Source organism: Desmodus rotundus, chromosome 2 (assembly GCF_022682495.2).
Source record: "Desmodus rotundus isolate HL8 chromosome 2, HLdesRot8A.1, whole genome shotgun sequence".
NCBI lineage: Eukaryota > Metazoa > Chordata > Mammalia > Chiroptera > Phyllostomidae > Desmodus > Desmodus rotundus.
In genome coordinates, this window is record NC_071388.1 from 129,211,638 (window position 1) to 129,224,202 (window position 12,565).

The 12,565-nt window shown below is 40.2% G+C and overlaps 1 pseudogene; it reads right to left on the reverse strand.

The window, feature by feature from the left end:
- Window positions 1-53: 53 nt before the first annotated feature.
- Window positions 54-12,565, reverse strand: part of LOC112313069 (hsc70-interacting protein pseudogene) — a 30,778-nt pseudogene continuing 18,266 nt past the window's right edge.

Sequence of the window (12,565 nt, forward strand, 5' to 3'; positions counted from 1 at the left end):
GTTTGATCTAAGTTGCTTTTCCTTCAGCAAGGGCTTCATTCATCAGAAGGACATTATGTTTGACTTCCAAATTTGGCTAACAATTTACTGATGAGATGTGTAACCTTTTGGTTTCTCTGATATTTTGACATATTTGATGGTTTCTGAGCCACATCCTGGAAGGCCACCATAACTTCTGGATCCTGTATGGCTGTAAGAATTGCTGTATCACTAAGAATTTCATTGAGCCCAGGCATTTTTGCCATTCCACGCATGCCCTCTTCCCTTCCAGGCATTCCACCAGGAAAATTACTATGCATTCTTTCAGGAAACGCACCTGGAAAAGAGCCATACTGAACTCCTGATTGTTGTCTGACTTCTTCCTCTTTCTGGGCTCTCTCATGTTCTTCCTGAGCTCTCTTAACTCTTTCTATTCTTTCTTTATTCTCTCACTAGACATATTTCTGCTTATACTTTCTCTTATGTTCTGAAACTTCTGTGGCCTTAGTTGAACTTCGTTCAGCATTGAATTAGCATTTTCATCATAATTCAATTTACATGCCAAGTCAAGATCATGGTCTGCTTCTTCCCAATGTCCCAGAAGTCTGTGTGTTTTTCCTCACCACTTGTAAGGCTGAGCTGAATCAAGATATATTTCAATAGCTCTGTCACAGTCTCAGATGACTGTTTTTGACTTCTGTAATTTGATGAAGAAACTGCTTCTCTTTGCATACAGAATGGCCAAGTGAGGATTTAGATTCATGGCATCTGTGAACAAGCTTTCTGTAGTTCATTGTCATCCAGGGCATCAATGGTAGCCACGTTTTTACCATTTGTCTGATCCTTCATCTCCTCAGTTATCTCTACGTTTTCATCTCCCATTTCTTGAGGGGCATCAGTGTCTGTTCAATCACATCTTCATGGTCAATTTTTATTTTTATTTTTTGCTTAATCTTTATTGTATTTTTCCATTACCTTTTAGTCTCCTTATGAAGCAGGGTGCAGCCAAGAGGAGGGCCCCAAGAAGGGATTTGTGATGGGGTCCAGGACTCGGGGTGTCCAGGAAATATTAGAAAAATGTGTGTAGGATGTCCTCACCCCCACAGGCCTGAGCCAGGGGGGATGGGACACATGGAACAGGGCCATTCAGAGCTGTTTTGGGTAGCAAGAGCTTTGCAGCTAACCCCTGGCACAGTCATTTAACATATCTATAACCTTTAACTGGTTTCATGGATGTGTTAAGTAGCTGTGGCCATGCTTTGAGCCAGGGGGATGGGACCAAATTCCACCCAAGATGGGACTGGGAAGCAACTCCCCCTGGTTATAGGGCCTGTGGGAGAGCTTGGAGATGATTGGCTCCATGCCATGGGGCCACACCTGCCCAGACTTACTATGGCAGCCCAGTAAAGCTGGAAGAATACAAGGATGCTGGCAGGTGTAACTGACTGTAGGAGGAGTCAGAAATGGGGCTGCAAAGGAAGATGGGCACTGGGATTTAAAACCTAGGCCCGGCAGCCATAGAGTAGAGTAGACCATGCGGCTCTGAAGTAAATGGGAGAACCACGAGGTTCTGAAGCAAGTAGATAGATAGAGGTCCATGTGGTTCTGAAGTAAAAGAGGAGAGTACCACGAGGTTCTGAGGGGAAAGGAAGAGGGCCAGGATCAGGCAGCTTTGGTGAAGTAAAGAGAGGACCATGCGGTTCTGAAGGGAAAGGAAGAGGACCACGAGGTTTTGGAGTGCTTCTTTTTGCCATGTGGCTTATGCAGCAGGAGATACTTTGCCGGGAAGAAAGGGGAGAGAGGACTCTTGCTGGTGGGCCATGAGAAGGTGCCACATGGCTTTGGATTAACTGGAGATTGCAGCAGCCACCCAGCTGATGGTGCCGGGAGCCTGAATCACAGACTTCTACTTCTTTTCCTGAGACACAGTACCCCGGACTGGGCACAGGGAGAGGGAAGGACTGTGCATCTGTGGGTATTCTAAAGGACTTCAGTATCTTATTGAAGACATTAAGCCATTACTCTAAGTCTGTGTAACTTTTAAATAAACGATTCCTTTCCTTTTCACCAGTCTCTGGCATTGAGAGACGTCTTTCCTCTGGCGGCGGGCATTTCGAACCTAGCAGGTGGGCGTGGGGGAAGGAACCTCCAGAGACAGAAATGGGGAATCCTTTCTGTAATAATTTATTGTGAACCACCCCCTGCCTTGCTCTGTAACACTTATACCCCACTTCCCCCAGCAATCACCACACTGTTGTCAATGTCCATGAGCCCTTATTCCTTTTTTGGCTCAATCCCTTTACCCCTAACCTCCCACCCCCCCACTAGCTGTCATCTGTTCCCCATCTATGAGTCTGTCTCTGTTTTGCTTGTTAGTTCAGTTTGTTCATTAGATTCCACAGATGAGTGAAATAATACGGTATTTTTCATTCTCTAACTGGTTTATTTCACTCTGACATAATGTTCTCTAGGTCCAACCATACTGTCACAAAGGGTAAAATTTTCTTCTTTTTATAGCTGAGTAGTATTCCATTGTGTAGATGTCCATCTCAAACCTGTCAGAAGGGCTCTCATCAATAAATAAACAAACAAGGGTGCTAGCAAAGATGTGGAGAAAGGGGAATGCTTTTGCACTGTTGGAGGGAATGCAGACTTGTGCAGCCACTGTGGAAAGCAGTACAGAGATACGTCAAAAAATTAGAAATGGATCTGTCTGTTGACCTGTCGTCACCAGAAAGCAGTGTCTGCAGCGTTGTGGCAGAGACGAGACAAATTCACACGGACTACCAAGTCCTGTGGAGGAAAGGGACAGCACGGCCTCTCTCTCAAGAGGAGAGCGCTGCAACCCTTGCCTTGACAGGCTTTTATTGCTTTTCTGGGTCCATTACTTCGAGGATGGTCCTCATTTACTATGCACAGGTTCGCTGTAGGTGGTTACCTTTTACAGAAAACAAAGGAGAGTATGTTGCTAATTATATCAAAAAGGAAGGATATTTGCAAAGGTAAAGGGAAAAGCGGTTGAACTGGTTACATTCATCCTTGGGAGGTTTAGCATAGATTTCAGGAAGTTACTTTAAAGATATGCTGTAAACATTTGCTGCCTCATTTCAGAATGAGGGGGTTTTAGCAAAAAGCAAGTCTCAAAGCGGCCTAGGTACGAGGCAGGCCTGATTCCCCATGGGAGAACCTATCCCTGGGTGTGGGTCCTATGTGCTGGACCTCACTTTCCACTGGCCTTTCTGAGTGGGAGCTGGGCCCACACCACACAGAACGGTCTCCTATATGGACCCAAGGTCTTTTTACTCAGCCTTAGCCATGGGGGGTTACAGCTTCTGAAAACAGCAGGGTGGTTCCCAACAATCCACAGACTCAACCAAGTGTTGATTAAAAATATTTGGAAGTAAAAAAATCTCAGAAAGTTCCAAAAGTAAAACTTGAATTTTCCATGCCCTGAGCACCACGCTGAACCCATGTGAATGAAATGATGTGTAAATACACCCTGCTGTAGCCTATGTGCACTCTGCGCACCGCTTCTCTGACTCTTTGGTAACCTTCCTTCACTCAATTCCCATCCTTAAGCGTATGTCAAATCATCATAATACACTAACTGTCTGGAAAACATAAGGGGATCATAGCAATTACCCTATGATCTCGATGGTGTAAAATAATTAAGATCTGCTTATCAATATGGCTAATTAAAAATAAAGCATATGTGTGAATGTATGTGTGCATGTATATATATATGTGTGTGTTTAGGTATTATTTCCTATGTAAGCATCTAAGAGTTGCCGTTATTACCTATAGCACCTGAGGAACTAGTTCCTTTCCCCGGATGTTCTATAATGAGACATCATACACGGGGTGTCAGCCAATTTAAGTAGCTATAACATGGCTTCTCATAAGCACAGTTGATGTTACATTTTAGAGTTATCAATTCTGAATGCATTTTGTGTAGTCAAATAAAATTTGCAGTCAATAAACACATGATTAAACGAGGATGTGTAATGTATACAAAGTGCATATAAAGCCTCTCTCTTCTGCTAGTCTAAATAAATACTTCCATCGGTATAATTCTAGCAGTGATGGAATGCAGATTGGGTTAAAGACAGTAAAGGTGTATGGAATGAAATTGGTAACTTTTAAAATATGATTTTGGGAATCCTGAATACATGTGTAGGTTTCTTGCCTCTGAAACATATTACCACCACCACCAAAAAAAAAAAAAAAGCCACAGAGTGATTTTTGCCTCATACCAATGCCTGCTCTTTTTTATTGTCTGCTTTTAGTCTGGATGCCAAAAGAAATGCTAGTTGGTATTTCAAAGTTGGTTAAAACTTTTCACAGTATCGGGCCTTTCATTATTCAGATAAACACTAAAAAGCTTACCTGGTTTTCATAATACTTCTGCCAAAATCATCTTCCTAAGGTTCTTTCTATCACCTTTTTATCTCCAGTCAGGGTAAGAAATGAATGCATATTGGAATTTAATTTGTTTAGGGAATTTATTTTGTTTAATTTGATTTTAAAATACTAACTGCAATCTGGTATTGAAAAGAGATAGCTTGAACTCCTTAATAACCTTACCCAGAGAGATTTCCATAGTGAAAATGGAGGGAGAGGGGGAAAGAGATACTGATGATATTTAAGCAAATAATTTTAGAAAACTCATAGAATGAACAATAATTATGTATAAAAACTCAAATTGGAATTAGAATTCCAAGCAAGGTCTCAGTGAATACAGAGCCCTGCACACTGCTGCTAGGTGGCAGACAGAGGGAAGAATAAATGGGCTCCAGCTTTTGAGAAACTTAATTAAAATTATACCAAACCTGGGATTCTCTGGAAAAAGTTTGTGTCTACTTTAATAAAGGCTGTTCCTCATTGGGAAGCAGTTCTAATTTGATATCAGGATTGCAATTCTGTGCTGAAAATGGCCTTTCTATGAGATCTTGTGCATTTTTTCAAACACAATTTGTCCCCACCCCCACACTTTCCTCTGCATCCAGACAGGAGAGCAATTGCCAAAACAATGATAGGAATGCTTGGAAAACCATAGCTCTTCTTTGAACTTCACTATTGTGAGCTATAGTGCAAAAAAAAACTCCAGACCAAGGGCAATGCCGAGATAAGGAGGAAACCACTTTTACCACCCATATGGGAAATTTTCATCTCCAATTTTAAAATTATGGTAAGGACAGAAAAGAGATCAGTGGTTGCCAAGGTTAAAGGTTGGGGGAAGGTTGGACTACAAAGGAGTGGCAAGAGGCAGTATTTTTGGAGTGATGGAAGTATTCTGTATTCTGGGAATGGTGGGGGCATTTGTGAAAACTGGAACTGTATGCCAAAAGGGAGGGGATTTTAGCGTACAAAAATTTTAAAATAAATAAGTAAACATTATCTACTTATACATTTTTAAAAAGTCTATCAGTTTGGCTTTCTGTTACATGTGTCCACCAGTGGACTTGACATCTAACTGGTATTTCTCCACCTTCTTAATTACTATTTCAAAGCATCCTTCCTGCCCACCTCTCCAGGTGGTTTTGCCCACTTCCCCAGTGTTTGCTGATTTCTTTTTTATTACAAGAGATAAAAATTAGGAACCAAACTTCAAATTAGTGAGGGTGAGGAAAAGAACTATAACCTGGGAAAGAACATTCTGATGGTTGGGAAACTGTGCTGATGGAAAAGCTACACACTGATAGTTGGTGGTGGTAGAGTTGGGAGTTGAGTTGAGGGGTGTGTAACTTCTTTTTCTTTTTCTTTTTGCAAGACCCCTGTGAGTCTGAAAGGGGGAAGTAGGGAAGGAATGGAGAAGAATATGTGGGGATTTAGTGACCTCAGTATCATCAAAAGAACCCATTTTAAATTAACTTGTGGAATTAGTGGAGGTGGTGGGTGGGTGGCTGACTTAGATAACTCTAAATAATTATAGAGTTAATAAGAGTTAACTGAAGTTAATAAATAACTCCTTTTTCCTCTTCTTCATACTCCTCATTGGAATATTTTCTCTTCACCTCAGATACCAAAGAGAGCACAGGGGAGTCAGGGAGGTGGGGGTGATTACTTGCAGGCAGAATCACACATCAAAGACAATACCTAACTATGACAAAGATAAGCTAAGGTGGGTTAGAAGCGGATTCATAGAGACTGGGTGTTCTGATTAAGAGTCAGCCAGAGTGGAAGAGCTGAGACAGTAATCGAACATGAATCAGGAGTAGAAACAAGGGTGGACAGGAAGTAATGGGTCATGGTCTTGCCTGGGAAAGGACTTTAATGTAAAACTGCATGTACCTGTAAAACTAGTCAGGTTAGGTGGACCAGGGGGTTTGGGGGAATGGATAGCAAGGACAGAATCAGCGAAACATATCTAAAGCAATGGTGAGTTTGACTTAGGCTGAATTGTTTTCAGCCTAAGTCAAAACTGGGATTCTTGGGCACTCACACTTGTAGTGAGGAGTGACTGTTGACATCTTCATAGACAGGGAACCTTCTGCCCCCCACCTCTCTCCCAGCTCTTCTCCCCTTTCAGGTGACTCAGCATCAGGGAAGTCAGATATTTGAATGGATTCTGTCAGCAATTCACTTCCTCTGTCCTAGACTGAAACTCAAAATACATTTTCCCGTTATAGAAAAAAATAATAATAATGGTACCAGTAAAAGAAGAGTTGATATGGCACAATTGATGTAATATTTCAAAAACAAAGTAACTGGGAACTGAAAACCAACTGCCACATTTAACATAATTTCTATGGAGAAGGCATTACAAGTTTTGTTTTTTTTTTTGATTTCTGGAAGAGAGGAAGAGGGGGACAGCAAGAGGGAGAGCAAGGGAGAAACATCAATGTAAGAAACACTGATCAGTTGCCTCTTGTATGTGCCCTGACTGAAGCTCAAGCCCAAAACCTAAATATGTGCTCTGAGTGGGAATAAAACCCAGGTACGTGATCTGCCAAGGAATTGAACCTGTAACCTTTTGGTGGAAGGGCAAATGCTCCAACCAACTGAGCCACCCAACAGAGCTTAAAGGCACTGCAAATTTCAAATCAACTTCCAGAAAACGTTTGCTTCCACTGAAGCAAGTCTTTTGAGAGCAGATCTGCATCTTAGCACAGAGTGCACTTTTGTTGAACTTTCAAACATGGGCCCATTTATGAGTTGAAAAATGCCTCTATTTTAACACAAGAATAGGAATACCTCAAATATTTTCATGCATCCTTCCATGCATCTCTTATTTTGATGGGAAGTAAATTGAAGACTGAATGTTTTATTTATCAAATATAAATCTTAGTACTGGAAGGCAAGTCTAAAGACTTCTTGCTTTCCTGGCATTCTAATTTGTTGATGGGAAGTGGTTTTCATCCACCTGCAGTCGAGGACATCCACATATAATAACCCAAGAATCTCCCTTCTGTTTAGAGTATTGGTCCCTATACTGGTTTTGTCTAGGACACATTGCCCTTTGCCCAATTTCTCTATCTCCCTTTTTGTCACTCTGCTTTATCAAGATGCAGTTGTTTTTGTCTGTTCACAAAAGTGAACTCCAAAGTGCTGGTTTGTTATCAAGAAGCAACAAAGCTGTCATCTCCCTAAATATATTTTTATATTTTGCTGGGGGTTGTCACTATAAATAAGAGAAAGTATTGCTGATGGGGTTTTTCATGTGTGTGCTCTCTTTCTCCCTCCTTGTTTACTTCATCATCGCTAGGCCCCTAGAGCTGGGTCGCCACCTCCAAACAAATGGAGGAAAGCAACCAATTAAATTAAAATGCAATATAAATAGAGAAAAGAAGCAATTTTTAACTTGGGCTTTCTAAAAACTATCCACATTCTGGTGGCAAGTCAAGGGAAGGGAACAAATAAAGAAGTTATTTGGCTGTCATTTCATTTGAATTATTGTAGGGATCTTAGTGGCCTAAGGGAATAGTCCCACTGAGTCCTCTCTCTCTGACAAATAGTTTAGTTTTTTCTATGTCTCTCATTTGAGAGAATACAGAAATGGACAGCATCTCTGGCAGAGTCTTAGGAAAATTATTCTGGGAACAGGACCAGTGAGGAGGGTTATGAGAATGGTGAATATAGAGACTTAAATCCCTTATGTCTTCTAGAAATGGGAGGACGAGAAAAGACAGAAGTGCCTGTGCCAGGAATTCTCACCCACATGTCAATCTCTACAGCAGGCAATGTCACTGAGCATCAAGGTGACCTTAGAATCTGAGAACGTGGAAGGAAGAGATAGTCATACATTTAGCAGGCTGCTCAGAAAAATGTGGAGCAGGGTGGTAAATATGTCACGCATGCAGCAGGCACCCTTGTCATGTCCATGGCAGATATTGTAAGTGAATTACAACCTTCTCTTCCCCACAACCCCAGTTCTATTTCGGTACGGAATGCTAGCTCCGTTATCCATCAAGTGCCATCAGTATACCAGAAGAAATCTATTTGCTGTATATAATCTGGAATCTCCCTGAACACCTGCCTGTTAATTTGGGCCAAAGGCAGTGTGATCTAGGCTTGACTTAAGAAAGCAAGCACCTGCCCTCTGACCCCGAGCCTCCGCTCCCACTCTAGCTGCAACACACCTCTTTTCATGACTGCCCTATGGTGAACTCTTACATTTCTCTCACCATCACACCCAGTTAACTTTACTTCCTACCCTACTGTTTTATATCCTGCCTTCATAATATTCAGACAATATTCAGGAGCTGCTTTGTTGAGGATGTAAATGAAATGGAGTTGAAGATGGTGATGACAGAGATCGTCTACTCCCATGTACAGTGTGTCTTTAGAAGTTCAGTTTTGGTAACTGAGATATGCAGCAAAGTCTCCAGATGCCTCATTTGACACTCTACTCAGGCATGATTGATACTCTCCTCTTAGTGTTAGGTTATCTGGGAAATCACATGACTAATAATGACCATTCTTAATGACATCTATAAAAATTTCCACAAATAAACCGCTGCTGCACTACAGACATGACAATTGCGTTTTGCCATTTTTAGACAAAGCCTCCACACCTGCCTTCATATACATTGTAGCCATAATACTGAAGTGAATTTTTTTATTAAGCCTCCTGTTATATTCTATGTTCTTCAATTCAAACAACGTCACTAAAATTTCATAATAATCTCTGAAAACTGATTTATGTAGATTATCAAATCATACTTGTCTATAATTATGGAGATGAATTTCAGCATTTATAATTAAAAATAATTTTGAATCATGATAAACCTTTTTCTAAGTCACACTTATCTTCAAAAAAGTGTTGTGTTTACTGAAATATTAGTTTATTAAATATCTAGTTTATTAACCATAAACACACTCATACAGTCTGAGGAACAAAGGGGCCCAGCATCAGCTCACTTGAGTGCTTGAAAGGTATTTTCTGAAATTCCCTGTCTCTAGAGGTCTCTTTCCCCAAAATATGATTCTTAAGACAACGAATATTCAGAGAAGAGAAACAGAGAAAAAATGGTTCAACTTCAGTTGAAGCAGTGGCCTCAGTGTGAGTGGGGTTTGCAGCTATTTTCAGCTGTTAGGAGTATTTAAGTCTTGCCTACCCCAACCTGCCTCTTAAATTTCCAACATTAAATGTATCCCACTGAGTTATGACAACTCCCCTCTCTTTGGAGGAGTCACTCAATAACCAGTCATAGTTTTATTACCTTTTGATGAAAAACAGGGTTGGAGGAAATGGATCATCTCTCAGGTAAGTATTGATAAAGGAGAATCATTATACCCTGAGCTGTGTTTTGTCCTTTAGCTAGGGTGGCTTTATAGACATTTTGGGGACATCTGGGTGTCATGAGGACCTCATTTTTCTGATCAATTTTATGTTACCAGAACATTTTCACAAACTATATTTCTAATATAGCTATGCCCTTTGTGGAAGCTCAGCTTTTTACCTCATCACTCCCAAATATCCTCCATCCTTTGCCAAGTGCTAACCAAGACCCTACACCTGGTCCCCACTGGTTTCTAGGGTGGGCTGTTTGTTTGTTTGGAGGGACTACCATCTCTTTGTTCCTCATGACCTTGAATAGGCAGCAAGTGTCTTCCTATTTCATAGCTCATAGACCCTAGTAGGATGCTCACTATACTCCCATTTCTTAGAAAAAATGACATCCTCCCAGCTTTCTCAGAGCAATGGTGCCTGATGCAACTTGATGACAATAATGTTAAGCCCATCCAGTTTTTAGTAACCTTAAGGAAAGCATGAACAATATTGGCTTTGACTTGAGCTACACAGAAAGGACAAGAGGATTCCTGTGAACTTAATTGATTCGCAAACATATATGATAGTTTGACATGAAATAGATTGACAGCTGTAAGAAGGGAGGAGGAGGTGGGGACTGATTGAAAGAAAGTGAAGGGATTAGTCAAAGAATATATATGAATGACCCATGGACGTGGACAATGAATGGTGTGGGGATCGACTATGGGGAGTAGAGGACAGGCTGGGTGGAGGGGGAAAAGGGGGAAAAATTGGGACAATTGTAATAACATAAATAATAAAATATTTTTTAAAATTTTTGATAGTTTCAGAAAACTGGTGGGGTGGGAGAAGTGTAGGACCCAGAAGAGGGAATGTTGAGGTTCTGAAGTATGCAGGTATGTCTTAATTAGCCTGGTAAGGCCTTAATGTTCATTTGACCTCAGCTGCTTGTACTAGGCTGCCGATACCTAGGAATATTTGGCTTACCATAGGTACATGATTTCTATAGATGTAGAATCCATTGTTCTTGGAAAATATGAGGCACCCATGAGCTCCTGAAATCACTTTGATTTTTATAATTGTCCACAAAACAATAACTTTGACAAAAAATCTTTCAGGTTTACTGTAATAAGCCAGTCAATTTAATAGTCTCTGAATACCTCTGTGAGTATAAATCTTGTGAATGTTTGGCTGAATAGAAGATAGCTGGATTGCCATGTATACTTGAGTATCCAATCTGTTGTTTGTTATTTTAGAGAAATACATGACAAAAATCTGTCCTCAGGTCTATAGTTGGAAAAATAAGGAGAATTTGAATTGCCTTTTTAGATAATTACAAACACTCTTTTTCCTTAGTATACCAAATCTCAACAAGTAATAGTTACTTAAAAGTTAATTGTGTGTTGACCTGAAACCATTTCAGTGAACATTTCTTACAATTACATCATAATCCACTAGCCCATCTTGTACTTCAAATGGATTTTTAAATCATGTGTGAGCCTGTAACATCATGCATTGATGACTTGGAAAATCTCAGCTTACAAATAATGACACATTTCATTACACAATATCAAAAATTCTCATTTATTAACAGCACCACCAATCTCATCAGAAAAGTCTTTAAGTATTGGGAAGCTGGTAAACTCATAGTAATGGATACAAATTTTCTAAAGTTCAAATTTCCACTTGAAAGTTTGAATTTTATCACTGGCAACAAATGTTGTCTGTCATTTTCTTCAAAGTGACAGACTTAATTCATTTTAACAATGTTTTTGAAATAACCAAATCTGGATATCCATAATTTATCTTTTTTGACCTTTAAGTAAAAATGGCATTCACGAAAGATATGAGCAGTTTGGCTCGCAACTCAAACAATTGCACAAATGCTTTTCTTTAAGACAACCGCTGTACCTGGGTATGCAGCAGAAATGCAGTTCCTTATGCATACTTCCCATCCTATTTAGGATGGTTGATTTTATGTCATGTTGGAGGATATTTTTGGATGACTCCACTCACCGTCTCTCCTGAAAAAAAGAGGAGTAGAGAGATTTCCATAAACTGAAAACCAAATGAATGAAGTTGAAATCATTCCAAAAGGCGTCCTCCATCCCGATCCTTAGAGCTCTGTGAGGGAGTGTGAGGGCCTCCCCAGGTCCTGTCTGTTGATGTCACAGCAGGTGAGAGGAGACACTATCTCTCACCCTGCCCAATTTGCTTCGACCCAGTTGGGCCTTTTTAAACGTCTGCAATCCCAAACCTCATTTCATGCATAATTGAAAGTTCATAAGAAACTATCACATTCTAAAATATGAAAAAAATTTGATGAAGCTGAGGTTCTTTATGGTTGTTGCAGAATCACATCATGAAAAGAAACCTTGTAAGGAGAAGAATGTGATATTTTCATTTGCATAAAGACAATAAAACTCTTTCAGCAGCAATTTCCCCATATATAAAAAGGGAGAACATAGCACCTTGGTGACACAGACATCTGTTACTTAAACAGATGCTACTTTCTAAACTTATTCAAGCAAACCCGCTGCTCCAACCAGAGACTCCTAAACCAAAATTCAATGTGTGGATGGAGCTTAAAGGGGGATTTGGAATAATGATTAATCTTACTTCCCAGCTTTATTATGAAATTGCTTGACTTTTGTGTGTTTTTAGTTTAGCAACATCTCCATCATCTCTCTCAGTAATTTCTTGCTTCTAACGTAATCTCCACAACCTTCAAAATCCAATGCTTTTTAGATTCACTGCTGATTAGCCTTAGCCATTCGGAGGACCAGATAAACTATGCCTTTGTTTGTTTGTTTTTGCAAATGCACTTTAATGACTTCTAGCACTATCTAAAAGAGAAATAAAACCTGTTTATTT